Below are 7,340 nucleotides of genomic sequence, written 5' to 3'. Positions count from 1 at the left end.
GTCTTTCATGAGACTTTAATATGATCAGTTAGTGAGAGAGTATATATATATAAATATGCCAGTAATTGGAGTTAGGCTATGTGCCCAGTAACTATGTTATTACCATTATTGATGTCTATGATTCATCCATATGTATATATATAAGTCTATGCTTGTGTATTGAATAATCATTCATGTGTGCAGTGATTAATTGTGTTATCGCCCACGAAAGGAATTACTGAGAACTCCAGTGATATATACTTGCATACGTTATCATTAAATGAAGGGCAGTGTGTAATACAATGATAGTGAATTATTGTGTCCATTTATATAGAAATGTTTGATTGAGCTCAAGGTCAGTGCAGCGAAGTATTTACGTGCTATTGTCGCAAATATTGTGTGTTCGAACTACTAGTGATCTTTGAGAACTTAAAGAAACAGGCGCGTTACGCCACAAGCAAATAAATACATGAACATTCGCACGGTGGGAGTCGCCCAGCTGATTTTGACATTGACGTGAGGGGGAGCGTTGCCGCCTTGGCGAGTTCATGATTATATGTGGGAACGAGCGACTTCCGCCTGAAACAGCTGTTTGCTTATTGATATAATCTTGTGATGTCTTTGAATGAGTTTTAAGTAAAATACAAAGTACATTGGTGTTTACATCATACCCTCCATATTTCTTGTGGCTATATAATACCTGAAAGCAAATAGTAATAGAAATAAATACCTGCCTGATATCAGACATATTGAGTGTGCTCTTGCCACTGTTACCACAATTCAGCAAAACCACTGACGTGTTACTGGACACCGGAAACACCAGTTGGCGACATTGTGGTTAGTAATAGAGCCCTATGCTGGGGCGGGCGCACAATAGTTGAGAGAACAAGTTGTGCTCCCACTCTTTCTCGATCAGAGGCCGGTTGGGATTGGCTGGGATACTCTCCTGGCATACAGTGGCGCCGCGAGGATAGAGTGAAGACCCGCAGGGCTACGGTGAGTGACCTTGAGTATACTGTTACTCGCCCCTCTCTTAATGAGGTGAACGCCGACATTGGCGACCTTGCCAGGATTAAGTACTTATACTGTCGCTTACCGATAAACCCCGACAATATATATAAATATATATATATATATATATATATATATATATATATATATATATATATATGTCGTACCTAATAGCCAGAACGCACTTCTCAGCCTACTATTCAAGGCCCGATTTGCCTAATAAGCCAAGTTTTCATGAATTAATGTTTTTTCGTCTACCTAACCTACCTAACCTAACCTAACCTAGCTTTTTTGGCTACCTAACCTAACCTTACCTATAAATATAGGTTAGGTTAGGTTAGGTAGGGTTGGTTAGGTTCGGTCATATATCTACGTTAATTTTAACTCCAATAAAAAAAAATTGACCTCATACATAGAGAAAAGGGTTGCTTTATCATTTCATCAGAAAAAAATTATAGTAAATATATTAATTCAGGAAAACTTGGCTTATTAGGCAAATCGGGCCTTGAATAGTAGGCTGAGAAGTGAGTTCTGGCTACTAGGTACGACATATATATATATATATATATGTATATATATATATATATATATATATATATATATATATATATATATATATATACATATATATATATATATACATATATATATATACATATATATATATATATATATATATATATATATATATATAAATATATATATATATATATATATATATACATATGGTGTGATGGTGTGTGTGTGTGTAAGAGTATTTAAATACTGTAGCACTAATATTTACTTTGTCTTATTTCTAATGGAGGAACAAATTACACTACTTACATATAACTTTTCGGTAATATAATATATTCTTATTGTTTTTAACTATTCTCTAGGAAAGAAATAATTACTAAAATTTTACATAAGTATACAATGGAAATGTTTTAGAGGTGATTATTTTAACATTTTTGAGTATTTGTATTAATGAGCAGAATTATACTATATATTTTATATTATTATATTTGTCCCATCTCATTATTCTCTGTAATGGTGACCTGTTGCCCTGTGTGATGGTGACCTGCCCTGTGTGATGGTGACTTGCTGCCCTGTGTGATGGTGACCTGCTCTGTGTGATGGTGACCTGTTGCCCTGTGTGATGGTGACCTGCTGCCATGTGTGATGGTGACCTGCTGCCCTGTGTGATGGTGACCTCCTGCCCTGTGTGATGGTGACCTGCTGCCCTGTGTGATGGTGACCTGCTGCCCTGTGTGATGGTGACCTGTCCTGTGTGATGGTGACCTGTTGCCCTGTGTGATGGTGACCTGTTGCCCTGTGTGATGGTGACCTGCTGCCCTGTGTGATGGTGACCTGCTGCCCTGTGTGATGGTGACTTGCTGCCCTGTGTGATGGTGACCTGCCCTGTGTGATGGTGACCTGCCCTGTGTGATGGTGACCTGCCCTGTGTGATGGTGACTTGCTGCCCTGTGTGATGGTGACCTGCCCTGTGTGATGGTGACCTGTTGCCCTGTGTGATGGTGACCTGCTGCCCTGTGTGATGGTGACCTGCCCTGTGTGATGGTGACCTGCTGCCCTGTGTGATGGTGACATGCTGCAATGTGTGATGGTGACCTGCCCTGTGTGATGGTGACCTGCCCTGTGTGATGGTGACTTGCTGCCCTGTGTGATGGTGACCTGCCCTGTGTGATGGTGACCTGTTGCCCTGTGTGATGGTGACCTGCTGCCCTGTGTGATGGTGACCTGCCCTGTGTGATGGTGACCTGTTGCCCTGTGTGATGGTGACTTGCTGCCCTGTGTGATGGTGACCTGCTGCCCTGTGTGATGGTGACCTGCCCTGTGTGATGGTGACCTGTTGCCCTGTGTGATGGTGACCTGCTGCCCTGTGTGATGGTGACCTGCCCTGTGTGATGGTGACCTGTTGCCCTGTGTGATGGTGACTTGCTGCCCTGTGTGATGGTGACCTGCTGCCCAGTGTGATGGTGACCTGTAGCCCTGTGTGATGGTGACTTGCTGCCCTGTGTGATGGTGACCTGCTCTGTGTGATGGTGACCTGTTGCCCTGTGTGATGGTGACCTGCTGCCCTGTGTGATGGTGACCTGCTGCCCTGTGTGATGGTGACCTCCTGCCCTGTGTGATGGTGACCTGCTGCCCTGTGTGATGGTGACCTGCTGCCCTGTGTGATGGTGACCTGCTGCCCTGTGTGATGGTGACCTGCCCTGTGTGATGGTGACCTGTTGCCCTGTGTGATGGTGACCTGTTGCCCTGTGTGATGGTGACCTGCTGCCCTGTGTGATGGTGACCTGCTGCCCTGTGTGATGGTGACTTGCTGCCCTGTGTGATGGTGACCTGCCCTGTGTGATGGTGACCTGCCCTGTGTGATGGTGACTTGCTGCCCTGTGTGATGGTGACCTGCCCTGTGTGATGGTGACCTGTTGCCCTGTGTGATGGTGACCTGCTGCCCTGTGTGATGGTGACCTGCCCTGTGTGATGGTGACCTGCTGCCCTGTGTGATGGTGACTTGCTGCAATGTGTGATGGTGACCTGCCCTGTGTGATGGTGACCTGCCCTGTGTGATGGTGACTTGCTGCCCTGTGTGATGGTGACCTGCCCTGTGTGATGGTGACCTGTTGCCCTGTGTGATGGTGACCTGCTGCCCTGTGTGATGGTGACCTGCCCTGTGTGATGGTGACCTGTTGCCCTGTGTGATGGTGACTTGCTGCCCTGTGTGATGGTGACCTGCCCTGTGTGATGGTGACCTGTTGCCCTGTGTGATGGTGACCTGCTGCCCTGTGTGATGGTGACCTGCTGCCCTGTGTGATGGTGACCTGTTGCCCTGTGTGATGGTGACTTGCTGCCCTGTGTGATGGTGACTTGCTGCCCTGTGTGATGGTGACCTGCCCTGTGTGATGGTGACCTGCTGCCCTGTGTGATGGTGACTTGCTGCCCTGTGTGATGGTGACCTGCCCTGTGTGATGGTGACCTGTTGCCCTGTGTGATGGTGACCTGCTGCCCTGTGTGATGGTGACCTGCTGCCCTGTGTGATTGTGACCTGTTGATCTGTGTGATGGTGACCTGCCCTGTGTGATGGTGACCTGCTGCCCTGTGTGATGGTGACCTGCTGCCCTGTGTGATGGTGACCTGCTGCCCTGTCTGATGGTGACCTGCCCTGTGTGATGGTGACCTGTTGCCCTGTGTGATGGTGACCTGCTGCCCTGTGTGATGGTGACCTGCTGCCCTGTGTGATGGTGACCTGCCCTGTGTGATGGTGACCTGCTGCCCTGTGTGATGGTGACCTGCTGCCCTGTGTGATGGTGACCTGCCCTGTGTGATGGTGACCTGCTGCCCTGTGTGATGGTGACCTGCTGCCCTGTGTGATGGTGACCTGCTGCCCTGTGTGATGGTGACCTGCTGCCCTGTGTGATGGTGACCTGCTGCCCTGTGTGATGGTGACCTGCTGCCCTGTGTGATGGTGACCTGCTGCCTTGTGTGATGGTGACCTGCTGCCCTGTGTGATGGTGACCTGCTGCCTTGTGTGATGGTGACCTGTTGCCCTGTGTGATGGTGACCTGCCCTGTGTGATGGTGACTTGCTGCCCTGTGTGATGGTGACCTGCTGCCCTGTGTGATGGTGACCTGTTGCCCTGTGTGATGGTGACCTGCTGCCCTGTGTGATGGTGACCTGCTGCCCTGTGTGATGGTGACCTGCTGCCTTGTGTGATGGTGACCTGCTGCCCTGTGTGATGGTGACCTGCTGCCCTGTGTGATGGTGACCTGCTGCCTTGTGTGATGGTGACCTGCTGCCTTGTGTGATGGTGACCTGCTGCCCTGTGTGATGGTGACCTGCTGCCCTGTGTGATGGTGACCTGTCACCCTGTGTGGTGGACCCCCTGTCACCCTGTGTTTTGGACCCCCTGTCACCCTGTGTGGTGGACCCCCTGTCACCCTGTGTGGTGGACCCCCTGTCACCCTGTCTGGTGGACCCCCTGCCACCCTGTGTGGAGGACCCCCTGTCACCCTGTGTGGTGGACCCCCTGTCACCCTGTCTGGTGGACCCCCTGTCACTCTGTGTGGTGGACCCCCTGCCACCCTGTGTGGTGGACCTCCTGTCACCCTGTGTGGTGGACCCCCTGTCACCCTGTGTGGTGGACCCCTGCCACCCTGTGTGGTGGACCCCCTGTCACCCTGTGTGGTGGACCCCCTGTCACCCTGTGTGGTGGACCCCCTGTCACCCTGTGTTGTGGACCCCCTGCCACCCTGTGTGGTGGACCCCCTGTCACCCTGTGTGGTGGACCCCCTGTCACCCTGTGTTGTGGACCCCCTGCCACCCTGTGTGGTGGACCCCTGCCACCCTGTGTGGTGGACCCCCTGTCACCCTGTGTTGTGGGCCCCCTGCCACCGTGTTTGATGGACCCCCTGTCACCCTGTGTGGTGGGCCCCCTGTCACCCTGTGTGGTGGACCCCTGCCACCCTGTGTGGTGGACCCCCTGTCACCCTGTGTTGTGGACCCCCTGTCACCCTGTGTGGTGGACCTCCTGTCACCCTTTGTGGTGGACCCCCTGTCACCCTGTCTGGTGGACCCCCTGCCACCCTGTGTGGTGGACCCCCTGTCACCCTGTGTGGTGGACCCCCTGTCACCCTGTCTGGTGGACCCCCTGTCACTCTGTGTGGTGGACCCCCTGCCACCCTGTGTGGTGGACCCCCTGTCACCCTGTGTGGTGGACCCCCTGTCACCCTGTGTGGTGGACCTCTGCCACCCTGTGTGGTGGACCCCCTGTCACCCTGTGTGGTGGACCCCCTGTCACCCTGTGTGGTGGACCCCCTGTCACCCTGTGTTGTGGACCCCCTGCCACCCTGTGTGGTGGACCCCCTGTCACCCTGTGTGGTGGACCCCCTGTCACCCTGTGTTGTGGACCCCCTGCCACCCTGTGTGGTGGACCCCTGCCACCCTGTGTGGTGGACCCCCTGTCACCCTGTGTTGTGGACCCCCTGCCACCCTGTGTGGTGGACCCCCTGTCACCCTGTGTGGTGGACCCCCTGTCACCCTGTGTGGTGGACCCCTGCCACCCTGTGTGGTGGACCCCCTGTCACCCTGTGTTGTGGACCCCCTGTCACCCTGTGTGGTGGACCCCCTGTCACCCTGTGTGGTGGACCTCCTGTCACCCTGTCTGGTGGACCCCCTGCCACCCTGTGTGGTGGACCCCCTGTCACCCTGTGTGGTGGACCCCCTGTCACCCTGTCTGGTGGACCCCCTGTCACTCTGTGTGGTGGACCCCCTGCCACCCTGTGTGGTGGACCCCCTGTCACCCTGTGTGGTGGACCCCCTGTCACCCTGTGTGGTGGACCCCTGCCACCCTGTGTGGTGGACCCCCTGTCACCCTGTGTGGTGGACCCCCTGTCACCCTGTGTGGTGGACCCCCTGTCACCCTGTGTTGTGGACCCCCTGCCACCCTGTGTGGTGGACCCCCTGTCACCCTGTGTGGTGGACCCCCTGTCACCCTGTGTTGTGGACCCCCTGCCACCCTGTGTGGTGGACCCCTGCCACCCTGTGTGGTGGACCCACTGTCACCCTGTGTTGTGGACCCCCTGCCACCCTGTGTGGTGGACCCCCTGTCACCCTGTGTGGTGGACCCCCCTGTCACCCTGTGTGGTGGACCCCTGCCACCCTGTGTGGTGGACCCCCTGTCACCCTGTGTGGTGGACCCCCTGTCACCCTGTGTGGTGGACCCCTGCCACCCTGTGTGGTGGACCCCCTGTCACCCTGTGTTGTGGACCCCCTGTCACCCTGTGTGGTGGACCCCCCTGTCACCCTGTGTGGTGGACCCCCTGTCACCCTGTGTGGTGGACCCCCTGCCACCCTGTGTGGTGGACCCCCTGCCACCCTGTGTGGCGGACCCCTGCCACTACTCCTTGTAATGTATTATATAAACTTAGCTAATGCTAATTGGTTCGGATAATACAAGATGTATATATATTGATGTATTACTGTAAATGAATCTAAAATATAATATATAAAATAATAGAACAGATTAACAAAATCTCGACAGCCGCTGATGGCATCATTCAGAGTTCAGTTTCAAATTATCAAAATTCTCGAACAATTTTCTGGCTACTTTTTCTTAGCAAATATATCCCAATACAAAAATTAATGTTTACTGTACATATTATTTTATAATAATCGTTAAATCAACTGGAAAAATAATTGTAATTTATTTGCATGAAAGATAATAATTATTTTTCTGGAGGCTCGCTGCTACGAACATCAGCATGATGACACCAACTATGCAATTCATTTAAAATTATCTAATTATTAGTTCTCACAAATTTAATGAGAATTGTGTTGGGGAATTAGGT

This window comes from Procambarus clarkii, chromosome 26 (genome assembly GCF_040958095.1).
Source record: "Procambarus clarkii isolate CNS0578487 chromosome 26, FALCON_Pclarkii_2.0, whole genome shotgun sequence".
In the NCBI taxonomy this organism is placed as follows: domain Eukaryota; kingdom Metazoa; phylum Arthropoda; class Malacostraca; order Decapoda; family Cambaridae; genus Procambarus; species Procambarus clarkii.
The sequence above is the reverse complement of the archived record's forward strand: the minus strand, read 5'-3'. Positions refer to the sequence as shown.